Source organism: Lepidochelys kempii, chromosome 7 (genome assembly GCF_965140265.1).
Source record: "Lepidochelys kempii isolate rLepKem1 chromosome 7, rLepKem1.hap2, whole genome shotgun sequence".
NCBI lineage: Eukaryota > Metazoa > Chordata > Testudines > Cheloniidae > Lepidochelys > Lepidochelys kempii.
In genome coordinates, this window is record NC_133262.1 from 119,175,964 (window position 1) to 119,200,726 (window position 24,763).

Here is a 24,763-nt window from a genome sequence, read left to right on the forward strand (position 1 = left end):
TGAAAGTTTTGCAATTAGTGAACCTTGGGCAAACATGCCATAGTCCTGGCTTCACCAGAAAGGAGTTTGCTGCATCCTGCCAACTTTTAATTTTGTTCCCAAAGCTGGGGCCATCGTTGCTGGTTGCAGATGAGCCCCAGAAGACAAATAGTATTCTGGGTGTCCATGTGCAAATGACTCTCCTTTAACAGAGCAGAGAAAAGCTGGTAAAACAAACAAACAAAAAAAGACTTTAAAATAAACGATGAAAAGTAACTGCTATAAAATTTTAAGGTAGGATCTAAGCCTAAGGCAGATGAGTGTTTAGACTAATAATAGAGGTCTGTTTGTGAACAGACAAGCTCACTGTGGGAATTTCTTTTAACCTGATATTGATCGCTGTGACAAAGTTCTTCCTCTACCTTGGTGGGTCTTGTGCTTATTGGCAGATTTGCTCGCCTCAGAGATTCACAGCAGCCCTCAGTTTGGCCGTTTTCGTGAACCCACAGTCCAGGTCAACTTCTCCTGTGTCTGACCAGGAGTTGGGAGGTTTGGGGGGAACCCGGGCCCATCCTTTACTCCAGGTTCCAGCCCAGGGCCCTGTGGAATGCAGCTGTCTAGGGTGCCTGCTGGAACAGCTGTGTGACAGCTACAACTCCCTGGGCTACTTCCCCATGGCCTCCTCCAAACACCTTTTTTATCCTCACAATAGGAACTTCCTCCTGGTGTCTGATAATGCTTGTACTCCTCAGTCCTCCCACAGTACGCATTCTTACTCTCAGCTCCTAGCGCCTCTTGCTCCCAGCTCCTTACACACGCACCACAAACTGAAGTGAACTCCTTTTTAAACACAGGTGCCTGATTAGCCTGCCTTAATTGATTCTAGCAGCTTCTTGATTGGCTGCAGGTGTTCTAATCAGCCTGTCTATCTTAATTGTTTCCAGAAGGTTCCTGATAGTTCTGGAACCTTCCCTGTTACCTTACCCAGGGAAAGGGGACCTACTTAACCTGGGGCTAATATATCTGCCTTCTATCTCTCTCCTGTAGCCATCTGGCCTGACCCTGTCACATAGCATTATTGATGGGGTTTTTTTAAAGGCATAGGTATGGAATGATTGAGAAACAGAGACACATCTCCCAGAGCTAGCACTTCAAAGCTACTTTCTTGTAAACTTTGCTGAGTAATCTTCAAGATCAGGAGCCATTTTGGATTCTAGAAATTATTAGTTAGATGCAGAAGACCAAATCATCTCTCTCAGCAAGCCATTGGTGATGTGGGACACTGGCTGGGTCAGAAGGTCATTAGACAACATCATTAGGCTTAACCCATTTCAGTCAAATCACATTGCCAATTTAGTCAGCTGGCAGTGCATCTGCAAAGTAGTTCCAGCTGACTAGATCAGGCTACAAAATGCCTTGCAGCATTCTCGTGGTCTTGCAGTCTCAGAGACATTGTGAGTAAATAGATGAAATAAAGCATCTTAAACGTGTTCACTAAAAGATGGCCCATGAAGTAAGGTAAATGGTAAAAACTCCCAGCAGCCATATCAGATGCTTACCAAAAAGGAGAATGGAGGAGAAGAAATTGCAATAATAACTCGAGATATGTGGAGACAGGAGATCCATTTCACAAAGGATTTTGAGATTTCAAAACTTGGCTTCGTTCCAAATATAAAAAAGGAAAATTTAGAAATTCTCTACGAAGGAAACTCAGGGAAAAAAATGTTTGCAGTAATCTAAAATATTTTGCTTTGACATAATCAAAATGTTTCATTACTATTTAGAGGCAGATCAAATCACTTCTTGCAGCAATTTCCTTTCAAATTCAATTTTTGGTATTATATAAAATACAAAAAAATTCAAAACCAAAATGTATTTCTAAATGAAACATTGAAATGTTTTGTTCTGAAAATGTTGAAACAGGATGCTTCAACATTGTCAGATTCCTCCTCCCCCACTCCAGTTTTTCTCTGAAATGAAATTCCAGTGAAATCAACCCAATTTTGTTAAGTGTTCAGTTTCAATGGAACAGCACATTCCGATAGATCTGTCAAAGTTTCTCTGACCAGCTCTGCTAGCCACGCAGCAGTCAGTGGCTGGGATATGTATTGACAGCCATTGTGAATGTTGCTTTTTAAAGAAGATGAAAACTATATTTAGCCATTAATAGAAAGCACCAAATGCAGCTGTACTATAAATAGATGTATTCCTTTTTGTTGCATGTCACAAATATCTGTTACACACAGGTGCTGTCCAATACTAACAAGGCATATGCATAAATTCAGATAAACATTAAGGTGAAAACCAAAAATACGTGGGCCTAATGAAACCTCACGTCTAAAACCCTTTGAATTGTGAGTGGCGGGTTCTAGCACCCGTGATCCAAAAACCACACTATGCTTGTGGTTCAGATTGGGAGACCTGTTCTGCATTTCAGGTTTAAAAAGAGTCAAAATCTAACTAGAATCTCTTTTGCAATTTCAAACTGAAATGGAAAAAATTGTATGAGATGGTTTATATCACATCATGGGTATGCGTGTGGCTTTTTGAACCAAAGGGTTTGTGCCTCAAAGAGTTTACAGTCTAAGGTCCTTTATCCTACACCTATTTGAGAGGTAAGATGGTTTAGTTGGAATCTAGGGTTCAGGTCTCTGCTCTCCTACAGACTGTCAGCAGACTGGGTGATAGGCAGTAAGGCCCAGTGGTTGGAGTGGGAGTAGGCGTAGTGGTTGGACTCTGAGTGCCAGATCCAGGGGTTGAGGAAGAGTCGGACTCAGGAGTCCAAGCTGAGGGTCGGAACTGGATTACAGGGAGTCAGGGAAGGCAGGAGCAAGACTGGAACATGATGGGAACAAGGCCTGCTGCAGGGCAGGATCTGGGCTGGAGCAGTAGAGGAGCAAATTAGGAGCAAAGGTTGGAGAGATGAGCACAGGGAGGCAAAGAGTGCGTGGGCATGGGCACTGAGCAGCCAGCGAGCTGCTGCCGCTGCTAGGTTTAAGAACCGGCCTGCTGGCGTCCTCGGCCAATGAAGCAGGGTGGTCCAGCAGGCAGCCTAACTGGCTTGTTAAGGCACCAGAAGCACTGTGCAGGTGCAGCTGAGGGCCTTACTCCAGACACGGACTCCTGTGATCTTGGGCAAGACACTTCATTTCTCTGAGCCTCAACTCCCTGGTTGGAAAATAGAGATAACAGCACTGCCCTGCCTCACAGGGATAGTGTGAAAATAGATGCATTAGAGAGTGCAAAGTGCTCAGATACTATGGTGACGGAGATCGGATAAATACCTGAAATAAATTGAATTGTCTCCAGTAGTGCAGGTCCTTGCCCCTGTGCAGGGGGAGCCGCTCTGATCGCAGGGTCAGGAACTCAGTTAAGGCAAGAACAACAAACAAAAGGACACCATGACATATCCAGAGGTTAAATAGAAAGCAGTTGTTAAAAAAAGGGGTCATGTTTATGTGGTGCCCCAGGAGATGTAGCCCAGAAGAGGGGAGACAAAGGTAGCTTTACACGACCTTTACGCTGTCTGGGTTTTGGACAGCTGTGGACCAAAATGGCCCTCTGGTCTAAGTCAGAGCAGCGTCGGCTTTAACTCACAGCATCCCACACTACACTGCCTATGGGCTGCAGTGCAGCCCAGAATTCTCATAGTGCTGTGTGCTACTGGCCTGCGCGGGGTCACTTCCTACACTGGGCTTGTGAAGAAAGATGGCCCAAAGCTGTGTCTGCACTGAGGGAGTTGTCCCTCAGTCAGCTGCATCTCAGACCCCTGTATGCCACCAGAGAAGCAAGTAGGGGCCAGAGCAGGCTAAAGCATCTGTCGAAATAGAACCCCTTTGGAAAGTCATTCCCATACCCTGGAGGTTATGTGGATTTGCTTCTATTTATTAGCCTATAGCTATCAGCTTCCTTCAAAATCTCTTCAGATTTTAGAGCTGTTGAATCCAAATCTGCAACCATCCTAGGAACACGAGCCCACATCCCAGACTAAACCTAATCCGGATGCTCCATCTCTGGTTATCATATATTTTTCAGATCCATAGAGCAAAGTTAAAGTCCTCTGTTACTTCAGGTGGTTAATGTAATGTGTTACAACCCTGGCTGAGATCCCCCAGATGGGTACTCACCCAGCTGCTGAAATAAACTCAAACCTTGGTCCCATATGCTCATAGGCTAGCTCAGTTAGGACAGAGTCCAGGCACTGTTTCTGGACCTCTGGGCACAGTTGACACTTAGGGTGCAGACCCTCTATCTTGCATACCTTTCTGAGAGATTAGACTTCACAGTCCAACTGCCTACATCCTGAAATCAGTGCTGGCCCTCCCAAGCCTTCGGAGATGATGACAATTAAAGGGGAAGGCACACTCTAACTTTGTAAAGGAATTTCCAAACCAACTCATAAGCAAAGTACAAGATATATATGGATCTATGGGAAATAATAAAGACCTGCACACAAAATGGTCCCTCTTGTGTCCTAATCGCTCTGAGAGTCCTTTGAGTGTTAGTCCTATCAGGTTCACAGGACTCTCCTTCTTCTTCTGCCCCATTTTGTATTCTTGTTTTTTCTCATCTATATGGCCAATGAGAGAGCCATAATGAGTCAGACCAATGGTCCATCTAGCCAGTATCCTGTCTTCCAACCATGTTCAATGCTAGATGCTTGAAAGGAAATGAACAGAACAGGGAAATTGTCTAGTAATCCATCCCCTGTCATCCAGTCCCAGCATCTGGCATTCAGAGGCTTAGGGACACCCAGAGCATGAGGTTCCATCTCTGATCACCTTGGCTAATAGCCATCGATGGACCTGTCATCCAGGAACTTATTTAATTCTTTATTGAATGCACTTAAAGTTTTGGACTTCACAACATTGCCTAGAAACGAGTTCCACAGGTTCACTGTACTTTATTAATGTTCTGAATGTTCCATTTTCCCCTGTCAGGTGATGTCTCTGAGCAGCTTCAAGACCTTTGTCAGGTGATTCATTGCTTGATTACAGCCCATCTGCAATCCAGAATGGGAAAACTGGTCCCCATCCACCCCCCACCTCCCCACCCCCTGCTGCAACCAGCTCATTATTCTAGGATTTTTCCATTTCAGTGGAAGATCACCCAAATTAATGACTCTTGATTACTCTCCATTGTTCTTCTAGGGCAGGGTTATTCAATTGTTGATAGAAAAGGAGGACTTGTGGCACCTTAGAGACTAACACATTTAGTTGAGCATAAGCTTTCGTGAGCTACAGCTCACTTCATCGGATGCATTCAGATGAAGTGAGCTGTAGCTCCCGAAAGCTTATGCTCAAATAAATGCGTTAGTCTCTAAGGTGCCACAAGTACTCCTTTTCTTTTTGTGAATACAGACTAACATGGCTGCTACTCTGAAACCTGTCAATTGTTGATGTAACTTAATGACTGTTCCATTCACAGACAGATACCCAGCTGCCACTCCTCTTAAGAGGACCCAGGGAAAATGCATCAATCAAGGTATAAACATACAGAGAGTTCATAAAATCAAACTGGAAATCATAAATTCTCATAGACAGGTCCCCAAACTGCACAGCTGACTCTATAGGCTGCAGTAGCATTGGGATTTAACACATCCCTGGTCTAGTCTTGCTGTTCTTACATTTGAATCTGCTTTGTTTGCGTCTCTCAGTCCTTAGAGGTGAAATATTTTTTTTCTTCTCCATCTCTGTGTGGGAGAGAGAGGTCAAATACAAACTCAGCTTTCAGCGGTACTTGCATTGTGACGTATTTATTTTTTTTATGCCTGACACTTATACTTTAAAAACTCCATTGAGATTCCAGTGTCCCATCCATATTACAGACATTTACGTGGCTTTGCTTCTGTTTTCTTTTGGCTAATTAAGGCTCACCAATTTATCCTGGAAATTCTGTACATATGCCTGTGTCAAGAGATAATGGAACAGATGGAAACTGCACCTTCCATCTAATTTCACTCCAGATTTCAAGTAGCGACAAAAGATGGCTCCTACATATGTGTAATGCTCCCATAAGACTTTGGGATTTGGAAAGATCTAAGTATGCAGATATTGGCAATGCGCTTTTGTTAGACTTTTAAGATAACCATTCACCTTTTTTTTTCCCATTTAACTCTGATTTTCCCAGTTCTTTGACCATTATGGTATTATTTTGCCAGCCATTGTAACAAGAATTATAATCCAAAGGAATCATTTGAATGAGAGGTTTAATTAGGGTTACTATACGTCCAGGTTTTCCTGGACATCGTCTCTTTTTTGAGGTCTGTTCTCTGGCCGGGCAGATTTTTCAAATAACAGGAAATGTCCAGGATTTTTGCAGAGCCTACATTGCAGCTCAGAAAAAGCCCTGATTGGTCCGCTTCCCGATTAGTCCCTCCCTTGCATCCACAGGTGATTGGTCCATTCCCCTGCAGCCAAAGCTGCTGGATCCCTCTCACCCAGGCCCCAGCTCCCAACCCTGGGGAAGGGGTCCCACAGGGAGGCACTGACTAGTGGCTGTTGCTGCATCCTGGACTTCCGCCAGCCACCCCGCCGTCATGACAAGGAATAACACTGCTCCACCCCTCCAGTGAGTACCCCCACCGCAGGTACTCCCTCCAGTACCCTCAACTGCACACACTCCCCTCCAGTTCCCCGCCCCCCTCTGGCAGTGTCCTCTTTTGGGGAACCTGAAATATGATAACCCTGGTGTAATTAACCTGTGGCAGTCACTACTGCAGAATAGTATTAAGGCAAATGTGTTGGTGAGGCTAAAAAAAGAAAAGAAAAGATGAGGCTTATATATACAAACTAGACTAGCCTGTACAATTATGCTAGCCCAGGAGAGCAATGGACTAATATGTATCAGAGAGGAAAGCTGGTCCAGTGATTAGGGTACTGGTCAGAGCTGTCGGGAGAACAGACCGTGGTTTCAGAACTGGACTAACAGGGGGACTTCAGTTCTGGACCAGAGATGCATTTGCAGATGTGAGGGGCTCCAAGCTTGGAATAGATGGAAGTGCATTAACAGGTCTGCAGAGGGAGCCAGGACTAGAATAGCACTGGGAGCTAAGGGTAGGAATGAGGCATATTAGCAGGGCTGCAGAAGGGACCAGGTCTGGGATAGTAGTTAGTGTTGTAATTTGGGATTAAAGTCAGCGCTGTCTGGGGGGCCCAGGTCTAGGACCAGAATGGAAAATGTGGATCAGGATTGGGGTTGCAATGCACAGCTGCAGTGAGATCCAGAACACGGGCAGTTGCAGCTGTTACAGGGCAGGCATGAGCAAGCAGTTAGCCCCTCTTTTCCAGGAGAACTAACACTCACTCTCCAGTGCTTAGAGATGTGGAGAACATCCGATTGTTTTTAGCTTGGGCAAGCGGTTTGATACTGGGTGACAGAGCTCTCTGCTGCTTCTACTCTCAGGCAGTATTTTAGAAATGAGCATTCCCAGGAGTGAATTGCTCAAAGCCCAAGAAGTATAATATTGATCTCTTCTCCTCATTTCTAGTTCCCAAGTTACTCTCAGGTCAAGCGAGTGATGAGGTTGGGTGTTTTATAATGGTCAGAAATTAAACAGACCTGACTCAGTTCCAGGTTTCCCTCCAGATCATTGACGTTATCTGTGCTGTCTCCCAGCATTATCCTCTGCGCTGAACTTCCTGAGGGACCGTGTGAAACAATCTGAACACAACCCAGACACCTTGAGCAGCTCCACACACACACAGCCTGCAGGAGAGCAACCCGAAAGGCAGCTGACAGGGCACGGCTGGCTGAGATTATGCAAGCTCTCCCCAGATCCCAAAAGTAATAGGGCAAAACTGAAGGAAAGGCAGAGTGTCACTTCGTGGGTGGGCTTGATAACATCTTATGGATCAAAAAATGCAATCTGCATTAAACACCTGCAATCTACCTCTGCTCCGGCCTTTTCCTCTCCCCTCTCCCTCAGCCCCGACAGTTCTGAGTGAAAATCCCATTATTTTAAGACAAGAAGGAAACCCAGTCCACATACCAATGACCTGCTTATTTCACCATGCTTTTCTAAGCCCGGCTTCAGCCGAATGTTCAGGTTTCCCCATTACAAAGGTGAAGGGGATGAGCTTTTTCTGCTCTAGTCAGACTCTCAATTGCTGTGATACCTGTGTCCTGTCCAGCCATGGCAACTGGCCCTCTATCTCCCAAAAGGACATGTGGTGCATTATAGCTATCTAAAATACTTACCACAGTATCTGAGCTCCTCACAATATTTCATGCATTTATCCTCACAAGATCCCTGTGAGGTATGGCAGTGCTATAGCCCCCATTTTACAGATGGGGAACGGAGTGCCTAACTGATTTGCCAAGGTCACCCAAGACGTCTGCAGCAAAGCAGTGACTTGAACTCAGGTCTCCGGCTAGCGCTCTAACCACTAGGCCATCCATTCTCTCTAATAGCGTTACACCTCTGCAAGAGGCACTGCAGCCATGTGAAAGCCAGTGCTGTTCTCTTTGCTGTGTTGCCAGATTAATTCATGCTGGTCTCAGCCCAGCTGCCTGCAGCGGAACACGTCTACCTTCTGGGTTGGTACTGGAGTGGTAACTACATTCGTGTGGTGACCACTAGCGCAAATTTCCTCCGTGAAGGCCTGGCCTGAGTTTCTTGACCAGCACCTGTTGGTCTCTGTGGCCTAGATTCTGTTCTCAGTTACACTTGTGTACATCCATTATTATAAATGCTGTTTATTTCTATTATGCTCACAGGTGGAGGTCCCAAGCAAGGCCAGGTGCTCGGGGCTGTACAGACACCAAAGGAGAGACAGTCCCTGCCAAGGAGTTGACAATCCAAGCAGCTTAGAGTGGGAGATGAAAAAGATTCAGGAAACAAAGCACACAGAAATGAAATGATTTGCCCGGCTTCACACAGGGAGCCCGTGACATACCCAGTCATTGAACCCAGCTCACTGGAGTCTTAGCCTAGTGACTTAGCTTCAAGTCTGTCCTTTCCAGAGATGAATACTATTCAAATCAAGTCAATGGAGTTACTCTCTGCATGTACTGGTGTGTACACACTGGCTGGGACTGTGTCTATAGCCTGATGTTGGCGGCAGTATCTTGGCTGTGGTGTAGTGGGGTAGGAAGGGCCAGTTGTACTGCCTGTCTTTATAACGGCAAGAATGACTGTTTTGGGACTGGATCCAGAACCCACCGAAGCCAATGGACATACTCACCTTGACCTGAATGGATTTTGGATCAGGCTCTTAGCAGATACAGAATACCGTCTGCTTGCAAGAAATAAAACATTCATCTCATCCCATTACAGGTAAGCAGCCTTCTCTCTCCCCTCCCACAGTGACGAACGCTTGATTGGTAGAGCCAAACCTGAATACTTTGTGTCTCACCCTGTCACACACCTTGTTTTCATCTCTCAGTAATACCTCAGTAGTTCCACTTGCTCTCCTCGCTAGCATTCGCTTTGGGGGGAAGATCGATATCTACATTTAAATGCCCAGACCCTTAGCATGGACACACACATCTCGTATCATAAATCTCACTTGTGCTAAACAAAATCCTTCTGGGTTTTTCTCGCCACTACTTCTTAGAGGTTTGAGAGTTTCTTGTGGAATTAGTCTTAATGCATTTCTGGAGAAGTGTTACAAATAATTACATTTGACATTTGTCGGCAGAAAGCACAGAACAGGGAGAGTTGAAGTCACTGAATGCAGAGAATATTAGGTGGGTTGTCATTCCCCACCCCTCCCCAGCTCTAAGTACAAACCAAGGTGGGATTTTCCCAAACCCTCTCTCTCTCTCTCTCTCTCTCTCTGTTCCTTGTGTCTCATTAAGTGCTGCTGCTCGTCATGTGGATTTGCCACATCTCATCTCAGCAGGTACATTTCACTTATTGAAACATTATTTGAGAACAACTTTATTAAAGATGCAAGAAGCCAATACAATATGACGTGGTGTATAGAGGCTTGTATCCCAGACAGATTTACAGAATTAAATAATACTAGACAGCAGGCAGGGGATGGTGTGAATTACAGAAAGGAGCAGTGTAAAAATCATTCCTTAGTGAATAAATTAAAGCATTCAGTCATAGGGCTAGAAATGCAGGGAGACAGGAGCTGAAAGGCACAAGCAAAGCAGGAAAGCTGTGTTGGAAAAGAAGTGCAGAGTGGATGGGGCAGAGAGAACCAGGAAAGCTACTTTCAATTGGCAGGATTTGCAGAGAAGAAGGCTCTGATGAATGGAACCCATCACTATGTATGGTCAAATAATTGGTCCCACTTGTGGAGGGGCAAAGTGACTGTAGGTGCAGGGCTTCCCTTGGTAAATGAAGAAGCCATGATGTGGGGTGAAATCTGACAGCTGCTTTATTTTGCTATTATAATTCTTCTAATGAATTATCACCCAGATCCTCAGTGGGTGTAAATTAGTGGAGCTACGTCATACACCAGCTGAGGATCTAGCCCTGACACACTTTTGAGACCTTAATCCAACCAAGCCCTCTAAGCGAGGATATCAACTGGCCATTAATAAATTTAGGCTGGCAATTAGAAGAAGGTTTCTAACCATCAGAGGAGAGAAGTTCTGGATCAGCCTCCCAACAGGTGAAGTGGGGGCAAAATCTTAACTGGTTTTAAGATATAGCTTGATGTTTATGAATGCGATTATATGACAGGAGGACTGGATTTGATGACTTTCCCAGTCCTATGTTCCCGGGCAGAGTTTGTTGAATAATGAGAAAAATATCCACAAATAATGTAGTTGATGATTAGTGGGGGGAAAATCCTGGATTATATATTTGGTGAAGAATGTAATTCGACTGTCTCCAGAGGTGACTGAATACTGGACAAATTTGTATGCAAAATTGAAAATTGTTTGAAGATTGTTGAGAATAAGTTTGTGCAAAGCACTAGTAACTGGAGCCAGTTGCAATTCTGGATTGCATTTCCCTGGGAAATGTCTATCTTCAAGTAATTTTTTCAAGATTTGGGAAAAAAATATGGAAAATTTTAGGTGGTCAGCAACCAAAAACTGAACTGTCCTGGCTTTTAGCCTTTTTATTTTTTCAATTAAAAAGTTGCAGTTGATTTTCAATGAGAACCCAAACACTCTGAAGAAAAATTTCAATGAAAACAAAATTTGAACAATATTTACATGGGAACAAAAATCATTTCCTAATCAGCTCTATGAATCATGACTATTATTCTAACTAGGGCTGTCGATTAGTCTCAGTTAACTCATGTGATTAACTCAAAAAAATAATTGCAATTTAAAAAATTAATCGCGATTAATTGCACTGTTAAACAATAGAATGCCAATTGAAATGTATTAAATATTTTTGAATGTCTTTCTACATTTTCAAATATATTGATTTCTATTACAACACAGAATACAAAGTGTACAGTGCTCACTTTATATTATTATTTTTTATTACAAATATTTGCACTGTAAAAATGATAAACAAAAGAAATAGTATTTTTAATTCACCTCATATAAGTGCTTTATTGTGAAAGTGTAACTTAGAAATGTAGAATTTTTTTGTTACATAACTGCACTCAAAACCCAAACAGTGTAAAACTTTAGAGCCTACAAGTCCACTCAGTCCTACTTCTTGTTCAGCCAATCGCTACGACAATTTTGTTTACATTTACAGGAGATACTGGTACCTGCTTCTTATTTACCAGATCACCAGAAAGTGAGAACAGGCATTCACATGGCACTTTTGTAGCTGGCATTGCAAGGTATTTACATGCCAGATATGCTAAACATTTGTATGCCCCTTCATCCTTCGGCCACCATTCCAGAGGACATGCTTCCATGCTGATGATGCTTGTTAAAAAAAATTAGTGCATTAATTATATTTGTGATTGAACCCCAAGGGGGAGAACTGTATGTCTCCTGTTCTGATTTACCCACATTCTGCCATATGTTTCATGTTATAGCAGTACTCGGACGATGACTCAGCACATGTTCTTCATTTTAAGAACACTTTCACAGCAGATTTGACAAAACGCAAAGAAGGTACCAATCTGAGATTTCTAAAAATAGCTACAGCACTCAACCCAAGATTTAAGAATCTGAAGTGCCTTCCAAAATCTGATCGGGACAGGGTGTGGAGCATCCTTTCAGAAGTCTTAAAAGAGCAACACTCCGCTGCTGAAACTATAGAACCCGAACTATGAAAGAAAAAAAAATCAATCTTCTGTTGGTGGCATCTGACTCATATGACAAAAATGAACATACGTCAGTCCACTCTGCTTTGGATCATTATTGCGCAAACGCTGTCATCAACATGGATGCACGTCCTCTGGAATGGTGGTTGATGCATAAAGGGACACATGAATCTTTAGCACATCTAGCATGTAAATATCTTGTGACCCCAGCTACAACAGTGCCATGCGAATGCCTGTTCTCACTTTCAGGTGACATTTTGTAAACAAGAAGCAGGCAACATTATCTCCTGAAAATTATAACCAAACTTGTTTGTTAGAGCAGTTGGCTGAAGTAGGACTGAGTGGATTTGTAGGCTCTAAAGCTTTACATAGTTTTATTTTTGAATGCAGTTATCTTTTGTACATAATTCTATATTTGTAAGTTTAACTTTCATGATAAAGAGATTGCACTAAACTATTTGTATTAGATACATTGAAAAATACTATTTCTTTTGTTTTTTACTGTGAAAATATTTGTAATCAAAAATAAATATAAAGTGAGCAGTGTACACTTTGTATTCTGTGTTGTGATTGAAATCAATAGATTTGAAAATGTAGAAAACATCCAAAAATATTTCAATAAATAGTATTCTATTATTGTTTAAGAGTGCAATTAATCAAGATTAATTTTTTTAATCACTTGACAGCTCTAATTCTAACAATTCCACTTCTAACTTTTCCATTTCCAGCTGTAGAGGATTTTTAACTGGTTCCTCATAACATGTGGAGCCAGGGCGGGTATCCGAAAATACATTGTAATCATCCTTCTCAGCATAGGCTTTTCCTCTATTTTGAATACTTTTAGGGTTACAGGTGTAAGATTCCCACCCCATTCCATAGGTCTGGGGCATGTGCATAGAGCTGTATGTTCAAAATGCTTTACAGCTATTGATCCATCAATGCTATTAGTAAGTTAGTAACCATCATGCCTCTGGTGTTTAGGGCAGCGACAAGGCTCTTCCACTTCTTCTGTTTCTGGCAAGTCTTTCAATGGTTCCCCAGCTGTGCCCCAGGTTATTCAGCTCAGCTTCCACAGCTCTTCATCATGTTGTTTTCAGGTGGCCACATTTTCACTTGCCTTCAGGTGTCCATCTTATTGCTATTCTGGTAATGGAATCAATTTCCATCCAAAGCATATGGCCAATCCATCTCCAAGGCCACCTGGCAGTGCTGGTGCTCAAATTGGCTGCACTGTGTCAATAGATCTTGGTTTGAGATTGCTCTGGGCCAAAAGATAGGGAGGATTTTTCTGAGGCAGGTTGTATGGAATGAAGACAGTTTGTACCCATCATACTTTGTTACTCCCCAGGATTCTGCACTATAAAGTAGTGTTGAAAGTACACAGCTCTGATAAATCTTCAGTTTGGTGTTGCATTTTGATGATTTCCAGACTGTATTTAAGCTCCTGCAGCTGTTCCTGGCTTTATTGATTCTGTTCTGGATATCCTGGCTTGTTCCACCGTCCTGGCTGATGCTATGAGATACCACAAATTACTCCTCCTTGCACCAGTGGGGCCCGTTGCCTTTCTGCTGGGATTCACCCCAGAGGATGGAGGGTGATGTTTCACCACCACTCCTCTGGGGAGGTGGGCTATGTCACAAGGAAGCAACTTACAAATCGATCAGGGGCTGCGATGGATTCCATCTGGCAAAAGCTGTTGAAGGTGACGTGCCCTCCCACCATGCCCCTCCCAGACTAGCACCAGACATTTCTTGGACATGTGCTGACTAATTGCAGAGCCACTTCCTCGCTGGGGCATAAAGGCACTTGCGGCCACAATCTGCTAATGCGACCTCCCCGTCCCCTAGCGGATTCATCCCACAGGGAATCCTCTGTGCAGGGCCTGAGTGAACATTCCCCAAGCTGCTGGGGGAAACTGTTCTAACCTAGGTGGCCCAGCACACTTGCAGTTTGACTTTGATTTACAGCCTCATTGCCTGTGCAGCGCAGGCTCCTTCTTATCGCTCTTGCTTTTGTTTTCCATCAGTGATGCCCTCTCTGTGCATCTGAATCAAAGAGGAGAGGTCAATGGTCTTTGCCTGGGAAGAGATGGGGAAATAAAGCTTGAGCATTCTCACAGAAAAGAACAACCCTGCTTTAAAGTGGCAGATCGCTGGTGGCACTTCTCTGTCACTCCAGTGTCTCCATCAGTCAGGTAGGCCATTGATGACTGGTTGTTGTTTTTTTATTCGTTTCCTCACTTCATTGCCAAACCTCTCATTCATAGCAAGTCTTTGTGTGTGTGTGTGTGAGTGTGGTGTACTGAGGACTGGAATTGCAAGCTATCACTTTAAAAGTGTGGGGGAGGTGGGGAGGTCTGGGTCCCACTTACAGGCTAGGGGGCTCTGAAGGAAACCATGTGGTCTGGGTTGTCTGAGTCAGTCAGCAGATGATCAGTCTGAAAAAAGCCAGGTTAAAGCAAGGTGGGGTGTCTTTTTTCAGAGCAGCCTGTTTTGTCTTGCTCTGTTTTGGGGGATTCTTTGATGTTCTAGATTCTAAGAAATAAGTAGTGTCACATTGCAACCTTCCTGCAAGAGTATGCATGTTTTTATCTAATTTCTGTTTGTATGGTGTGAAACATAACAGGGGGCAGACCAAACCTCACAAACTGCTCTGGAAGTACAAATGGCCTAACCTTAAATAAAGGGCATGACAGAGAAGGTGTTTAAAAAACAAGAAAGATAAATTTAATTGTTCCATTTCCAAGGGAATTACACTTGGGATGGCTGATCGGTTTCAGATAAAATATGAACTGAAGCCAAATTTTAATCCACAGCAACCAAACTGAATCAAACATGATGAATACACAACACCATTTTCAGGCCTCGGCATTCTGATTTGAGCTCAGGTCTACAAGTAATGGTACCAAAACACTATGAAAGAAAGATTTGTTTATGCAGCTTTTCCTATTAAACTGGGATAAGAAAGCACCAGAAATCTGTTTTCTGTCAAATCTGAATCAAATCTGTGAAGATTCCCAAACTGTTTTGGAGACCAAAGGTGGATTCCTTCAATACTGGGCAAGCTTTAAGGAAGTATCTGAACTTTGGGGACCACCAAAGAGTCACCAGTTTGGAGAGTCACCAATCACTTACATTAAAAACAAGAGTCAATACAATCTTGTGTAGATACACACATGTATTTAGATATAAGCTCTTAGGGGCCGTGATCATGCCTTCCTTTATACATACACAGTGTTTGCGGGTGCATTAGATATGGGCACAAGCTCAAGATGACCTGGGCATAAGTAGAGGAGGTGGTCAGCTAGCTTTCCACAGCTCAGGAGACACTATAATAGCTTTGGGAACATGGAGGTCACTGACTGAAGAGTTTCTGCCCACTTGTTTGTCTCTTCACACTGCAAATAACTGACCTAAAAAAGGGACACCCTACTGGAGTGGGAAACGATGCAGATAAAGGACGGGGTGGAATGCTGAGCTGGGTGGGAGAGAGTGCTGTTGGTTCTATCTATTCTCCTGGAGCATAGTTCCTTGGATCTGTCCTGGTTCAAAACAATGTCAAATCCAGACGACACAATACTCTGTCTGCACCTCAAACTGCAATTTATATTACAGTCTTCATTGAAACCCGGAACTGAATAACCACAAATGCTTGGAAAGTTCAGCTCCAGGCCATGACCTTTGTGACTCGGGTCCATCTCTACTTTAACAGCCCTTAGGAGATTCTTCTTTTGCCAGGGAGGTATGGATTGATTACACGTCCCTCCTGTCATGTCTGGATTAGGCTACTTCAGCCGAGACTTGCAGTTCTGAAAGCTGTTTATAGACAGGTGCTTGGCAAAGAGCAGCCCATTAGTTATAGTTCAGTATATTTGAAGGCCAGTTGAACAGGGTAACATCCCAGAGCTTCAACTGAGGATTCATGCATAGCAGACTGTTATGAACTAGAGAGAGTTCTCCTTACGTCCACAAGGTGGCACTGTGCCTGCCATTACTCTACCAAGAGCTCTGTTTATGTTTTGTTTTCAGACCTGTACTGGAGAATATTATTTCCTTAGTTGCAATGGTTTTCACAGACACATTCGTTTTGCACGTCACATAAACGACTCTGAGGAATTGCCCCCAAACAGATGCAGAGAGCTGACAAAGCCCCTAGGAAAATCTTCTCTCCCTAGGCCGAGTTACGGGAGCTGGGCTTCTTCAAAAATTAAGAACAACTTACCCCCCTGCATGAGTTGGTGCTGTAGCCCAAGCCACATTTGAGATTCTGTCTGGGGAAGATGGCGTATTAGAAGCTGTCCTCGATTTTATTATTAGATTGCCTCTTGTTAAATAATAGCAAAACAGTGGGCCAGATTCTGATTTCAGTGACACCAGTGTAAATTGCAAGAGCTTTGCTAAAACCAATGGAATCGCTCCCGATTTGCACCGCTGTAGCTAAGTCTATTAGTATGATTTGTACTGTGTAGTGTCTAGGGGCCCCAATCAGGGATCGAGTCCTCACTGTGCCAGGTGCTGCACACGCATACTTCAAAGACCGTGCCTGCCCAAAAGAGCTCCCAATCTAATGGCCAGATCCTCAGCTGCTGTAAACAGAGCTCCACTGAAATCAGTGGAGCTATGCACACCAGCTGAAGATGTGGCCTTAAGTATCTATGTGGTTAGAGTAGGCGGGGCTAATAGTCAGGATCCCAGGTCCTGTGGCCCTGCCATTGGCTAGCTTTGTGATCTTATGCAAACCACGAAATCCCAGCTTACACAGCTGTGAATTATACTGTGACTTCGCAGGTACCGCCCCTCCTGGGCAAGACAAGACACTGCCTTCTCTGATCACTTGACTGGGGGCCTTCACACTGCTGTTCTGCGCTGGGGTTTTGTTTCCCTCTTTTGACAGTGGGAATGTGTGCGAGCGATGGATGTTCAATACTTAAAAAGGAAAAGGTGCAGTATTGCACATGTGACAGCATGTGGCTCAGACAGCTGTTATCTGCTCCCGGGACCCGGAACACCTCCCCCACAGCCCACCATCCACTTGCTAATGTATCCAGTGCTGCAGGATGAACACTGGTACTTTCCTACAGGAAGCAGATCTGGTTTGCACAATGAGCTGCTGCTCCTACCTGAATTTAAAGTCTTTTTTCTGTTTCCTTTAGTATCTCACTACCAGCTTGGACCCAGAAGGAAGGGAAGGTCCGGGTCCCTGATCACTCCCTCTGGCCTTACAGACACTCTGTTGCCTACTCCAAACACACACACACACACACACACCCCTCTAGCTGCTCCATGCCACCAAAAAAAAAAAAGAATAATTTTATATTTTGACTCATAAGGAGAGAAATATATTTAGCCTGGCCACATGAAGGCTAACAGGATGTGTAAACGACTGCAAGTATTTGCAGGAGTTGTGGTTGTTCATCAGGCAATGTGATGTGGAGGAATGAGTCAGGATTCTGGGTTTTATTCCTGACTTTACTGACTCACTATGTTCTTGGGCAGCTCACTTCACTTCTGTCTTGGTTTTCCCGTCTGTAAACTGGAAAGGCCCTTATTTGTGTAGTTGGGATTGGTTAGTTACCGTCTGTATGGCACTTTGAACATACCAGGACATTTGGCTCAGCCGGCATATCTTTTCTTTGTGTCCTCCACATTTTGAATGTCTCCTTATCTGCCACTATGTACTATGAGGTCACATCTTTTATTGAACCAACTTCTGTTGGTGAAGGAGGCAAGCTTCTTCCCAGATCTGAAGAAGAGCTCCATGTAACTCGACCGCTTGATTCTCTCACTAACAGAAGCTGGTCCAATAGAAGATATTACCTCACCCGCCTTGTCTCTAATATCCTGGGACCAACACAGATACAACACTGCATATTATCTACTATGCTTGTATAAATTGCACAGCTATTAAATCAAGCACTGGGTGGCTTTTCTTGACTCTTACATAAACTGATAGACCACGCTAGGGAAAGGGATGCAGGGTAGGTGTTTGTTTTTAGTGAATTAAGGTCAGTGATGTCTCTGCTTGTGACTGGAGTGCAGAGATTTATTGCTAGTCAGTTTTTCAATTTTTGTTAGTAGAACCAGGCACAGGAGAACTTCAGAGGCTTTAGCTGATACAAAGACCTGCTGCTTTTACTTCTGAATCTCCAGTGAGAGCTATTGCCTGCAGCCAGGCAAAAGATGCACATGCATTTCAGTACTAGAGCGGGTCAAAAATGGTGTGACTTTTGTTTCTCTAGAAGTTGGTCAAGAAGCAGTAACAATTCTCCTGATCGATCTAGCTATCTATCATTTTCCTATATATATATATAGTGGAGGAAAAAGTCTTCACATTTTTGAAAATTAACAACAGTGGTTGTAAGTCAGTGTGTGGGAGCAGAGAGACCGCTGTCCGGCACAGCGGGGGTTAAAGAAAACCTTTGGGTTCAGCTAGGCCCCACCCCCTACTATACCTGCAGCCAATGCCAGGCCTGGAGGGGAAGAAAAGAAAGGAGCCAGGCTCAGTTAGGGGCTGACTGGCAGAGAGGTAGGAGCTCTCTGCCTGCCTGTCTGAAGGGATGGATCAGTGACCTGCCAGCCAGTGCAGCCACTTGAGGCAAGTAAGGGCTCCCCTGCCAAGGGGAGGCTGCAAATAAACCCCAGCATTCACTGGACTAGCAGGGCCATGCCCCCAAACTGAGGAGACCTGTAGGAAGTAGCCTAGGGAAGTGGGTCTTGAGTCTCTCGTGGGAGGGAGACCCCATCTTCTGTGTTTAGGGGTTGATCTACACAAGGCCCTGGGCTGGGACCTGGTAGAGAGGGAGGGTCTGGGTCCCCCTACAATCCCTTCTGGCATTACAGATTAAAAAACCCAGTGATCTAGCTGCTAAGCTGCTCACAGAAGACCCTATCACAGTCAGCATGTGAGAAGCTCCCTGTAGCATTGGCTGACTCTGGAGTTTGATATAATGCAAGGCACTTTGGAAACAGTTAAAACTCTCTTTTGATCACTCTGGAAATGCCTGTTTTCATAAGTTACTTCTGTTCATTTTTGCTGGGATTTTAAAAGTAGCCTATGGAAATCAGGCAACCAAATCCCTTGAATTCCAGTGTAAACTGGGAACCTAACATCTTTAGGTTCCATTGAAAATCCAGCATTAAAATGACTGTTCAAGAGATAGTGTGATAGGTCTGACTAACTGGGACAACGGGCTTGTCTTCATGGGAAAATTAATTTGGTAATAAGGTAAGATGAGAATTTAAAGTGGAATAGTTACTCCTGAATAACTTCTTGTATGGATGCTTTTATTCCAGAATCAGTGTCCACCCAGGGAGTTAATCCGGGATAGTTATTCTGGAATAACTCTCCGTGTAGACAAGCCCTATGAGAGATCCTGCCCTCCGCTTTTCTTGTCCTCACAGGAAATTAAGCTCATTAAATAGAGATTGGTTTCTCACTGCAGTTCAGTTACTCAGAAACTTCTGCCAACAATTCCCTGGCTGCATGTTCTCTGCCTGCCCTCTGAAGGCTGAACATTGTGGAGTTTTGGAAAAAGCTGCCTTCGTAAAGGCCTTGGGGATTTTTAGACCTTGTAGCCTAGGAACATCTAAAACATGAGAGTGGAAAAGACCCATAGATCCTTCTAGAATTGGATGTACGCAGAAGAAAGGGTATAACCTCGAAACCTGACTTCAGTGTGAAATAGTCTCTCTCCTTCTCCACGCATGCAGTGAGAAACAGCTGTGGCTCCTGGACATATTGACAATACAATGGCATGAGTGTGGGTGCCAACCCAGCCAACACCTGGGATGTTAGCAAACCTGCTGATCGCACTCTGTGCCAGCTACCTTCACTTTAACACATCCAGATGGCTTGGCACATCTGTGCATAATAGTGTCATTACAGAGGAATGGCCTGATTCGGTTGCTCAGGAAAGTGCCAGTGGGCTAATTCCACATAGCTAGGACCCCTCCGGGTGTACTCAAATGCCTGGATGCCATCATAAAGGAGCCTAAGTATTGGTGTACAATAAAACACATTCATGATCCTTTTCCCCTCTCCCTCTCTGCTCGCGCTATGTTTACTCGCAGGACATTTCCTTTTCTTTACGGCCATTTCCAGACTCTCCTCTATGTATTATTCGTTTCAGGCACACTAGCTTAATGAAGATAAACGATTCTGTAGCCCCCCAGAATACAAAGCTGCCTGGCAGCCTGCAGGAAATGGTTTGGTGGGTCTGCGTCCGGTTCCAAGTGGACAGATGTTCACATTGCAAGGGCCGCCACCAGAATTGTCACTCATTGTCACCCTTGTTGACAGCCTCAGCAAACAGGCCAAGGACTGAGTGGACTGAGTGGATCGTGGAAGATGAACGTACTCTTAGAGGTGGTCTTTCGAAGGGGATGCAGACATATGCTGGCAGGGAGTAGGATGAGGGAGGCTTGCAGAACAGCTGCATGTATTGTTCAGTGGATAAACAGAGGACCTTTCTTCAGTGTTATCAATATGACATTTCTCAGGAGCACCAGATCTGCTGTGCAGGGTCCGTCACCGGCTGCTCTTTCAAGAGCACGCTGCTTACTATTACTTGCATGGCTGAAAGGTGCCATGGGTAAAACTCTCCTCCCTTTCAGACTTGACTAGCCTGAGCTCCTGTGGTTTGTAGGAAAAATAGTCTCATGATTCTGGACCGACCATCGTGTGACCTCTCCCAGGTGTTGGAGGCTGCAGTCTGAATTGTCCCAGTACAGAAAAGGTTGAAAAGAAATGCACAGCTCAGAGGAAAGGTGACAAAGGTGTGGGATTATCGGGAGGGAACATTATACCTGTCTATGAATACATAGAAAAATATTGTCAAGTCAGGGGAAGAATAATTTCAGGTGGACAAAAGTGAGCTAGGGAGCCGTGGGTCATGTCAACAAAAGGGAAAATGTATGTTAAAGACTGGGGACCATTTCACAGAATGAGGTCAATGAGCCAGTGGAGGAATTCACTGAGTCAGCCTCTCTAGTGGTGTTAAAACATGTATTGGTTTAATCCATCCTGCACTAATGCAAATGGATGGGCTGGATAACTCAGGTGTATTTTATTGCATTCTATGCAGGGATGAGTGAGTCTCTGGACTTATGCTGGAGGAAGGGATATCGAAAAGATAGTTTAAATCCACGAATTCCCTCGCCCCTCACCTTCTTGTCTAATCTCTGTCTTCCCGAATATCTCCCCATCCCTCATTGCCATTTCTCCTCCACCAGTCTAAGTTCTCTTGCCCAGCCAATCTCAATCTCCCTTCCCCTACAGCTCCCAGTCCCATTCTCTACCTCACAGGCTCCTTTGCCCAAGCCATTCCCACTCCACCACCCCAGTCTGGTTCAGGTCTTATACCATCTGCATTCATGTTGGGCAGCTTTTCCCCCCACGCTGCCTGGACACCAGTTGGGGGATCACTGGCGGCAAAGAGAAGACAGTTTCCCTACTTTCAGTTCCAGTGCCCGGACCTGGACCTGGCATGGACCATGGCAGCTGGGAGGAGCAATTGCCAGGAAAATATTGCTCAGCCCCTGTATCTCTGGGCTGGAGCATGCTCAGTGCAGATCGAGATTTTAGCTGCCATACTAACAAGTCTCTACTGAGCATGTGCAAACTAAGATTTTTCAAAAGTTTACCAGTGGGCCAAATTTGAGCATTTTTCCACAAGAACTTCAAAAGTACATTCCTGACATGAGTGTGACCCACTACCAAATTTCAGACCATTGCTTCAAACTATGAGGGTGCTAGAGGTTCTCAATTAAACAGTTGTAAGATTTTGTTAACGTGGCCCAAACAATGTTGTTTTCAGGAACAACGACACCATTTTTGCTGAAACTTTCCAAAAAGGCTCAGCATGAGGGAGACACACAGAATGGAAAGATTGAGCCAGAATGGGCAAAGTTCTAAGCAACTGAAAGCAGTTATAAGAAGACGTGTCAGGCAACCTTAGCTATATACAGAGCTACCAGCTCACCCTATAATATATGCTATATTAATTTTTTACTTTATAATTTTTCTCTCTCCTCTTCTCCACTTCCTTTCCCCCCAACAGTCTCTCTCCATTTTGTGTCAGTCCACCTGTTCCATTTTTGCCCTCTTTTTTTTAATTGGATTTTTTTTTCTTTGCATGTCCTTCTTTCTCCTTATCTTTCTCCTAAATCAAAGGTGTTCCCCCGCCCCTTATTATTGAAGTACAAATCAAGTTTTCCACCCCATGCAGATTGAGTGGATTAAAAAAAAAAGAAAATAAAAAAAGAATTTGTCCATCCCCATTCTATAGTCCACATACCAAAGGAGCTTGGGATCCTCACTGGGAATAACTGGTCTTTAGGGTCAAAGGCACAAATGAATGCAAGCCAGTATACTTCAATGCAGAATCTTGCCTGTATTATTCCCCTCTTTTTACCACACACCTACCACCTACTGAAACGAATGAGTCCAGAAGTGAGTGTTTGTTCAAGGTAAGTAGCTAGTGCAGGGAAGTCATCATAATTATCAATATGTCTGTTGGAAAATAAAGGACTATTCCATACTGGGCTAACTCCCTAGCTTATAAAGATGGCACTTACTATGGCATTGAAGAGAAATGCAGTATGACAAGTGCTTTGTAATGATTTACAGGCTTTCCCTTAATTGAAAAATCAGTTGTTTGTTCCGGCTAATTGAGTTCCCTTCCAGTAATTATCCTTTGGAGTTCTTCATGCCACTGTGTTGCACACTTGACTCTTTTCACAGCTACACTGGCTCTATGACTTCCCTGGACCCTGCAGTCTTGATCAGCTGAAATAGAATCACCTTCCAAATTGCCCTGGAAGAGATGGTGGGTTTTTGCAGCCCGCATTCCACAATCACCAGGTGTCGGGCCCTGGTGAGGTCCTGGGAGTCATCACACTCCACTGTCTGTGAGCTGCCGGGACTGGGGTCCATGAAGCCAACTGGGGCACAAAGCTATGCTCAGATTTGGAGAGCTCCAAGGCTCCTGATTGGGCCACAGCCCCTATTTAAGCCAGAGGAGGAAACAGGAAGTTGTCTGAACAACTGCGCTTCACCCCACCATGGACTGCTTATCTGGTGTTTATCTGTTCCTGCCTTCTCATCCTGACTCTTGGTAACTGAGTCTTGAACCCTGCCCTCCAGTTTGCCTCTCAATTCTGGCATTCTAGCCCAGCCTGATGCCTGATAATTGGCTCCCAGCCCCATGGCCCATGCCTGACACTAACCCCAAGACTGAGCTGCCCACGCCCCAGCCCTGATACCAACCTTGCAAAGTGCTGAGATTTCTTCTCTACCCAACACCCCTGTTGTGGGGATACCTCGCAGTAGGAACCCATGCAGGTCTCCATGCTTTTCAGCAAAATCCATCAATGCCTCAGGTTCTTTCAAACCTTGCTGTCCTATTGTTACCTAGGGCTACACAAAACAGGAGAGTGCAATTCTATTTTGCATAGCCTGACACCCTCCTCTCTTTGTAGTACCTTCAAAAGGCCCACTTCTGACATAATACCCACAAGAAATTGACCAATGCTTAATGATGGGACCAAGGGGCAGTTGGGGAAAGTGAATATTTATTTTTTGGATTATAAAACTAAATTTTTTAAGAAAAGTATGAATATAAAAATGCATGTATTTGATTGAAAGAACTATGGTGACTAGGGTGGGAGATTGGATATGAAGACAGATTCAATACCTGTTGCAACTGTGTTCCGTGTACTTCCCCATAGCTTGTTACATTTTCAATAGGCTTCTCTTAACCTCTCCATTTTCATCTTGTTCACTGCATCTGCTGGAGTCTTCTGAGGATTAGCCCTTGCCCCACCTCTGCAACCATGGCGGGGGGATCCAGAGTACAATGGAGCCAATTTCAAGGCTACAAGACCCTGGGATCTTCCCCAGGGGGCCTGTGGAACACAGCTTCTTGGGAACTCCCTGAGTCTGAGCAATGCATGGGGGTTTCAGACTTGGACTGAGATGCTTCTGGCTCCTGATTGCTGTCAGTCTGATAACCCAATAGGATGTATAGCAGGAGCATCCATATCAAGAAAACAGGTCCTGACTGTTGAGGGCTTGTGAAAGCACAAGAGAAACCAACACAATGTAAGACAAGGCAGTGTGGGTACAGAGCAGTGTATAGCCATTGGAGCATGGAAGCTTCATGGTGCTTTATTTCGTGCTGAAAAGGAATATTAAATCTGAAAGGAGAGACATAAAAATTGACTCTGCACCAGGTTCCCTTCCAGTAAGTTTAATTCCTTAATTATTTTGGGGGGTTATTCCTTGGAGCTGCCAAGCCGTGACTCATTTCCACTGAAAAATCACTGAGCTGCCTAAGCAGTCATCATCAATAACCTTCAGCCATCCATTCCCTCCAGCTGAAATTGCGTCCTCTGCAAAGAACTCCATTGCTGTCGTAATGGTGACCAGGAAACTCACCCCTGCCATGCCAAGAAAGAGAGACCTTTCCTTTACCCCAGGCCATGAGCTCAGGAGCCTGGATGGGTGACGTCTAGGGATATGTCTGCACCCCATCTGGGAACAAGCTGCCCAGTCTGGGTTGACAGACTCACGCGAGCTGGGCTCAAGTTAGCACTGTGGACATTGCAGCTTGGGCAGCCATCAGAACGCTCAAGCCCACCTAACTCTC